We start from the raw sequence: 8,551 nt of genomic DNA, 5'->3' as shown, positions 1-8,551 counted from the left end.
CATCTGGCAACAGTGCTCCAAGTAAAGGAAGAGCTCATTCTGTCTGTCTGAGCTCACCAATGTTTGCGCCTCATCGAGAAAACCCTTTGCCAATTGAACATTACGAGTCAAGTCCCCCTTGTTTCTCCTCTGCTGTTTGAAGACCTGTTTTAGGGTTTTGAGTTTACGTGTCACCGCATACATAGGCACACCAATCACCTCATGCTGCCAAATATTCTGAATGCTAGGGATAAAATCCGGCGAGTTGGCAAGGTAATTATCGAACCCAAAACATACCTCCATTATGTTGCGGTGAATCCCCATGAAGGACAAGCGGCGAGTGGTCAGATGTCCAGGGTAAAAGACTATGATATGATGAGGTAGGAAACCTCGCAAGCCATCGGTCATTGATGAGAATTCGATCCATTCTTCCGTTGCTATCCTTATATCACCTGATATTCCGCAAACCTCATTTAGATCACGGACAGCATTGAAGTTCCCTCCCACCAGCCATGGGTCATTTGAGCACTGCGGTGCCAATGTCCCCAATGTATGCCATAGGGTCCGTCTATCAATCACCTTGGAGGCACCATAGGCAATAGTAATAATACAAGATTCATGAAGTGCTTTAATAGTAATACGACAGTGAATAAATTGTTCGCCCAGATCAAGAATATGAACATCCAATAAATTATCATCCCAAGCAATCCAGATACGATTTCCAACAGAGGCATAATCTACAAACCATTTCCATTGAGGTAACAGAAACGACTGAATATGCATGACATTAGTAATACGAACTCTAGTTTCAAGAATGCCCAAGAAGTGTAACCTGTACTCAGAGACGAGGTCCTTTAATGCGAGCTGATGGTCTCGTTTGTTCAGCCCACGGACATTCCACACGGCTAGATTCAACATGGATCACGTCCAGTGGGGTTGCATGTGTTAGGACCCCTAGGTGGCTCATCTGTGTCATCAAGGTAGTGTAAAGCATCAAAGGCGTTATATAAAACCACTGCCTTACCCCTATCGTTGTGTTTGTCGGCATTGTGTTCCTTATGCTTGTCATCCTCGGCTTTTCTCGAAGCTCCAACTCCTGTACTATCAATATCCGAAGCCTTCCTATTCTTTTTCAGTGGCTGGTGGTGGTTGGAAAACATTAACTTTCGGTATATACACAGCTACCGGAGTTTTAGTGGGTTTGAGGGGTTTGAGGGGTTTGTTCAGTTCACAATCTTTTGTCATATGACCGATCGTCATGCAGCTCGTACATTTTGGGGGGAGCCATTCGTATTCGACATCAATTTTACCCAGTGCTTCCCCTCCATCCTCATTTGGTGTCATGATTATAATATGTTTTCTCAGCGTTTGTGTAACGTCTAGCATCACGCATACACGAGCAAAATCCAGTCTCGTGCATGCCCTTGTTATCGCATCTGGGTAGAGGGGTTTACCCACTCCACTTGCAACAGTACTCAATCCTTCCGTTGTCCAGTATTCCATAGGAAGGTGTCGAAGTTTAATCCAGATAGGTATTTGTGTATGCTTCAATTTCCTCATAGCCATGCCCGGTTCCCACTTCTGTTGTACTATTGGCTGCCCTTGGAATAGCCATGGACCCCCTTCTATCACCTCCTCCATATCAATGACAGTTTTAAATTGAAAGAAGAAAAATCAATTAGTTGTCGCTGTTACCTCACGCAGAGCGGGCCATACTGACTGAGCGTATTCCTTTAAATGATGGAAATACGGCCGCTTTCCTAGAAAGTATCCAACTGCAGTAGTTTTCCAACGCCTAGCTCCATCACGCACAGTATCCAAAGATAGGCGAACCACAACCTCCCCATTTTGCATTATTGGGGCAATATATGATAGCGTTTTTCGGGACGAATTATTAAAAACTTGGGCAATTTTATCATCAACTTCCGAGTTCCCACATGCATGTAATGGAATGTTGCCAATGAACAACCCCGTAGAAGTTCGATTCGCAATTGAATAAGTTGTAGTATCAACAGACAAACCCGTAGAGGTTGAAGCAATTTTAGGGGCAAAAAATCTGTTTTTTTCCACTTTTTTGCTGACATCATCGCCTGCATCAGCATCTGTGTCATGTCTCCTATCAGCGATGACCTCAGCACCTGTGTCATGTCCCATGTCAGCGATGATGTCAGCACTTGTGTCATGCCTCATGTCAGCAGTGACATCAGCGACCGCATCAGCCCCCATGTCAGCAGATTCCGGCTCCATCTCCATTCTCGCCGGCAAACCGTCGTTTTCTGCTGTTGCCGGCCGGATCTCCGTCAGAGTGGTCGGAAAAGAACCAGAAACTGAACCAGCAACTATTGCCATCATTTCCGTACTGTCTTGCTCACCAATCTTACCGGAGATATTGCTGCTCGACGACGGATTAACAGCCTGCAGTTCTGTTCGTTTTTCCGTTGTTCCTAACGTCGGCTACATAAGGTTTCTCCATGCCCGACGTAGTACCGGCGCTATCGCCGGAAAACATCGCACGACAGCCTTCTTCCCAAATCTCGATTCCCATTTTGATTTCAATTCTTCAAGGGCAGACATTGATTTGTAATCACCTGCGTCGATTACAGATTGGGCAAGACGGATGAACTCAAACATGTTGAACAAGCCCCTTTTTTTTCCGCCATTGTTGTTCTGCGACGGAGCTTCGCCTAACCCTAGATTTGGGCGGCGCACAGTATCCTCCAAAGTCGCGTCCAAGTTTGAACCTTTTTCCATTGGTAAGTCTTCCCTAACATCAGAAACCCTAACGCCGTCATTATCCATGGCTGGAACATCCAGTGTCGTTTCGTCTTCCTCGTGCGCCCGTTCAAGTTCTTCGGCGGCGAAAAACCCTAATGAAGAACCAGTGCGTAAATCAATGTCTTTCCCGGCTAGAATGACTCCATTTCCTTCCCCAAAACTGCGCGAGTGCGAACGATGGGATTTCTCGCCTGTTTCCACCTCCAAACCGCCTCTCCTCACTTCGTCTTCCTCGGTGGAAAACACTATTTCGCCTTCAACATTTTCCATGGCAGCCTCCGTACTCTGCCCGTCGATATCCACCACATCGTCGCCGTCAGGTTCCTCGTCGCCGGCCGTAGATTGTGAAGTTAGGGCATGAGAAGTGCATGTGTGTGAAGTTTTTGGTGTGCTAGTGTGTGAGAGAGAAAATAGAGAAAATTGAGAGGCCATTTTTTTAGAATTGTTCTCCACGATTTTATCTAAGTAAGAGATTTTAGCATTTTTTCGGGTTCCTAGCGGAAGTAAGAAGCTTTGAGTTTAAGACTACGTTTACTTCTTCTTATATAATAAAATATAGCTGTTGTTGCGTTATGGTTGTTAGTAAAGGCTAGGCAAGTTCATTCTTTGTTTTCGCTCCAAGTAAAGTAGTTCGGTTCGCTTCGGTAGTTATAGTTCTAAAGAGAGGTGATACCACTTCTTCTTATAGTAGAGTGAGTGACCTTGCCAATGGCGCACGCGCCACGTTTGAGAAGTAAGAAGTACTTTCTATCGGTGGTTTCGGGCCTTCACTTTCGGTTGAGGAAGTCTCAATCGTTGGAGCGGGGGATAATCCTTTTGAATGAGCCAATCAGTATCGGCTCGGTTCGTAAGCAAGCTAGATAATGTCCTCCGCGGCTAGCGGGTGTGGTTGTTCTTCGTCTTGGAACTGATCGTTTTGTTCCTTCCTCGGAAAGCTTGGGACTTTCCTTCTTCTTTTATAAGAAGATCTTTCTATCAGAGGTAAACTAAATAGAGATAGCGCATTCGGCTTCATTTTGTTGCTCAAGGGCCTTGTTTCGAGGCTTTATCGGGTGTTGTTGTCTGATGATGTCTCAAACCATTTCGGTTGTTGTATCAGGTCCAATCTCCAAGTTGATGTATTGGGCGGGATCTTCCTTTCATAACAGAAGGTAGTTTTTCCGATGTTTCCTTTGGCTCCAGGCCTCATTTCATTGTCTTACTTTTTCTCCTTTGAATTACTCTCACAGGGATAAGAATCTAAGCAGAAAGAACAATTCACCCACACCCGGGGAGATACGTTCGTGCTCAACCAGGACTTCCTGAACCTAGGCTCCTTCTTCCTTCTTAAGATACGGGATTTAAATACACCCCCTTCGGGGATTGCCGTTGATAAATAAGAGAATCAGGCACTCGGAACAGAAGGGAGAGATAACCACAAAATAACTACCCAGACGACCACTCCCTAATAGGTAGTAGGACGGACATCCTTGTCACGAACTCAAGGAAGTATAGTCTAGCTATAGAAGCTGGAAGGTACGGGCTCCTCATTACTTCTTATTCGACTTCCAGGAGGAATAAGAGAAAGGAAAAGGATGAGCTATAAGCTAGCAGGGAGGTTCTCTTTAAAGATGGCTAGACGGAGAACTCTTTCTTTAGGATCCATTGACCCGGAGTCACCCTTCTTACTTCAGCAAACAAAGATCTAGCAGCACAATACGGAACCCCAGGGAGTAGAGGGAGGAGCTTCATGGGTGAGACAGGAAAGAGAAGAACTAACCTCTATTCATTAAGACAGCTCTACCCCTCTCATAGCAAGAAGTTCACCTATAACAACATTAAGCAGGAACAAAAGAACAACCATAGCTACAATCGTTGCGATTGGACTAATTCCTTAATATTAGAAGGTAAAACAAACATGGGAGCAGAAGCACTTCCTCTTTCCCTGAGACTGGGGCCTAGGCCGGAAAACACAGAAGAGAATGCAAGCTCTTTGAAAGGGAACTTCATCCGTAAGCGGGAGGACTCGTAATTGAATAAGCTGTTGATGGAATAAAGGCTTTGATCCTAGGAGCTGCACATGATGGGGAACAGCCGGTGCATCGGGATTCGGTAAGTGTTCACTAAACCGCAGTTGGGGGCATTGCCGCTATGATCTTTTCTGCTGTGATCGAATCAGTAAGCGCTGCAGATCTGATCTATAAAGAATTACCCTCATTCGATCTCAGATGGGATGAATACAAAGGAAGGCAGGGAGTAGCACTAGTCTCAGGGACAAATACCACAGAAGGAAGAGAAGTAGCTGCTCTCGAATGCCCTGTTGAGGAAGAGAAGAAGGTTCAAACCTCAATTACATCGAGCCTCGAGATGCATCAACCCAAGGGGAAGTCATCAAAGCTGCTAAGCAAGAAAGAAAAGCGCACGAAAAGCATCCTTGATCCCCTAATGAACCAGAAGGCTGAGTGCGAGAGCCAGGTCAGTCAGACGAGGGGCTAAAGGCCCTAGGGGGCTCATCGCTTTGACTCGGACTACTTCTCTGAGGTGAGGTAGGGCACATAGCCTTAAGCCAATCGCCAATCCGGACCAATCGGGAGAAAAAGGAGTTTGATAGAAAGCAGCCAAATGATTGAATGAAAGTCGAAACCTCTCTTGTGACCAGCTGCTTTTGCGGAGTCGAGTCCTGTACCAGCCATAGGAGTATAATCATTTCAGAATGCCTTCATGGTGGGGGACTTCTTTGGAATAGATCCACGAGCTGCATCTCATGCGATCGGGCGAGGGGAGTTGAGAATAGACTCAGAGGCCAGCGCTAGAAGCAAAAGTAGAAGCCTTCGCGTACCCAACACCAACGTACAAGACAGATGCCGGGGCAAGAAGCAAAGCCCATGGACCCAGTGTTATCCATGTGAGGGGAAGAGTTGAAGGAAAGGGGCAGCTAATTTCATTTATTCTATCTCCCCCCCCCCCATGTCTTAGACAAGGCAATTTCTTTCACTTCATCCAGCATGACATTGAAAGGGCAGAGGGAATTGCACTAAGAACTCCTGCTTCAATGGGTGGAAGGGATGATATGAAAACTCCATCAACTGGTTCTGGCTCTAAGCTTGATCACACTCGAAAAAAGCCCAAGACCAGGCGCAAGGGAGAACAAGCGAGTTAGCTGCTGTCGGAAAAAGCTAGCCCCCAAGACCAGGCGCAAGGGAGAACAAGCGAGTTAGCTGCTGTCGGAAAAAGCTAGCCATAGAGTAGTTCCATCGTGAGCCGAGGAGAGGACTGGAAGTTCATTCTGTGGAGTGAAGCTGCTCTTTAGCCTAGGATCAAGATCAAGGAATTCTCAAAACCAGTCAACATAAGGCCGACCCACTTCCTACCTCTTGACTTCCTTGACGTCGAGCTAAAGAGGAGGAGTTCTTCTCAAGCTATGTCCGCTGACGGGCCTCTATCTCTCAAGTTCAATTCTCCCTGGTACTTGCTCTTAGATAGCCGCTCGCTCACTCCTTCGAAAAGAGAGAAAGAAAGGACTGTAAGGCTTCTACTCTTTCTTCACTTCAGAAATCGTATCCGTAACTCAGTCGCTAGTACGGAGACTGCACTGCAAGGGCAGAGAAGTACTTTACTTGTGAAAACTTCACTATAGACTGCTTTCTTAGCCAATAACTCGATCTCTGAGAAGTAGTGCCATTGGTCTCATGGATGTCTTTTCCTTCTTTTTAGAAAGAATGTTGTAAATGGTAGTAATATACCCCGTCAGTATGTGATGCATTGAGAGTCAGAGGAGTAGTGCCCCTTCTTACTGAAAGAAGGAAACTATCTAATAGGTTGTCTGAGATCCCTGGATCAGTTAGTCATTCACATTCAGTAGTGGAGGAAGAAGAGGGCACCGGACACATTGGTCAGCTACTCTTCTCAGCGCACTAGAGTAGAAAGAAAGCAACGTCACCAACTGAACCGCTATAAGTCAGAGCGGCGCGAATCGAACGAACGGAGTTAGGCCACTAGTCGCAGCACTGTTGGCTTTATTCTCTATGCAAGGCTATTAGCTTGCACGCCTTTCTTTAGAGGTTGCACTCTACTACGACTATTTTCAGAAAGCAAACCTGAATTACATCCAGCCTCAAAACCATCGAGCCTCTATGAAAGAATTCGAAAGAGTCGGTCTCATTGATTGAGCATCCCCGAGATAGATAGATAGATAAGTTTCCTTTTACTATTCATACGTAACTTCGGGCTTTAAGCATACAGAAAGATTGAGATCGGATGGCGACTTCGTTAAACCTTCGGGAAGTGCAGGTCGCTACTTATGCGACAAGGAATTTCGCTACCTTAGGACAGTTAGAGTTACTGCCGCCGTTTACCGGGGTTTCCATTCAAAGCACAGTGAGGCAAAGCGAGTGACAGGTATGCAATCCCCAGTAAAGTAAGCCAAGTAACAAATAGACTATCTACAACCTCTTCTTTCATTTGTCCTGACAACTGTTCTGAAAGAAAAGAATAAGTGCAACCTAAGACGCTTTTTTTCGCGACAAGAGCGGTTATGTAGCATCAACAGGAAAGTTATTTGGCAGTTGCTTTAGCAGCTCCTTCTCTAAGACCGGAGTCAATAGCAGCGCTTATTATTCCTTCAAGAGCTCCGAGTTTCACACGAACTGAAAGACATTCTACAATCACTTGCATTCAAACTGATCAATGCTTTGCTACCAGGCTTCTCTCGGCCATTATCTTCCTCACTTGATCTGCCCGTACTCTCTTAAGTCGACTTCTTTGCTGCCTTTCCGCGGAAAAGGAATGACGTTTCTTTCCAGCTCTCTAGTATACTTATTCTCTTTCTTATGCTGCTTTCTGCCTGTAGTGTGGTTCTGTCCCTACTATTGAGAAAATCACTGGATGCTCTTGCTGCTCTGCTCCTCTAGTCATTGAACCAGCGCACTCCAATACAAGCTTCTCTTCTTTAATGAATGGGACTGACTCGGCTAAGTAAAGTGCAGTATCGGCTCTAATAAAGAGAAAGAATCTATCCTTACCCTACTGCAGGAAAAAGCACTTTCTATCCCCCCGCGCTACAAAACAAACTTATCTAAGCACTCAAAGCAAAGCTGAAATAAGGAATGGGAGAAGCTATAGTGCAGATCACTTTTCACTTTCTTTTTTCGGTAATGGTAAATTTCTTTTTTGGGTAAGTGTAAGTTTCATTAAAAAAATAGGTAAAGAGTACAGAGTACAAGTACAGAGTACAGAGTACAACAATCAAACGGTTACATGGTGGTACCCCCAACAGACCAAGGGATACGCCAAAGTCTATAGAGTGCACATGTACTAATAGCTGGAAAGATATTAATACTAATTATCCTCTGTCTGACGTCTTCAATGATGCAGGTAGCTAATATAGCTTCCGGCCGATGAGTGTGCTCAAATCGTCTCAGATTCCTCTCTCGCCAAATATGGTAAATGCATGCACTAAGTAATGCTCGATAAGCGACATTAACAATATGCTTCCCCCTCCACTTCCTCGATGCCCATTCCACGTCTCTTGTCCACTCACGATTGGGCCAAGCAAATCGAATATGGTGTCGTATAGCTGCAAGGCATCCTCTGCTATATCGACATCTGAAGAACATGTGATTGTGTGTCTCCGCTGCACCCTCGTCACAGAGTATACATCCCCCTAGATGTGTCATCCAAGGTTTATCAGTTGTCGGTAGCTTCTCCTGAATTGCTAACCAAAGAATGAAGTTGTGGTGGGGAATCTTCAAAGAACCCGAAAGTAGTGAAGACCAGCCTACTTTCGGTCCAGATGGGCAAAAAAATCTATAAAGGGATT

The 8,551-nt window shown here is 45.4% G+C and overlaps 1 long non-coding RNA gene across 1 annotated transcript in view; it reads left to right on the top strand.

Moving 5' to 3' along the window:
* Positions 1-7,108, top strand: part of LOC110011379 — a 12,945-nt gene extending 5,837 nt beyond the window's left edge. The window contains exons 2-3 of the long non-coding RNA XR_002286395.1: positions 3,385-3,388; positions 7,019-7,108. This is a non-coding gene — a long non-coding RNA (uncharacterized LOC110011379). The remainder of the gene's footprint in view (positions 1-3,384; positions 3,389-7,018) is intronic.
* Positions 7,109-8,551: the final 1,443 nt, after the last annotated feature.

The sequence above is a fragment of the Sesamum indicum genome, unplaced genomic scaffold (genome assembly GCF_000512975.1).
Source record: "Sesamum indicum cultivar Zhongzhi No. 13 unplaced genomic scaffold, S_indicum_v1.0 scaffold00209, whole genome shotgun sequence".
Classification (NCBI taxonomy): Eukaryota; Viridiplantae; Streptophyta; class Magnoliopsida; order Lamiales; family Pedaliaceae; genus Sesamum; species Sesamum indicum.
This window is presented reverse-complemented; position numbering and strand designations above follow the sequence as displayed.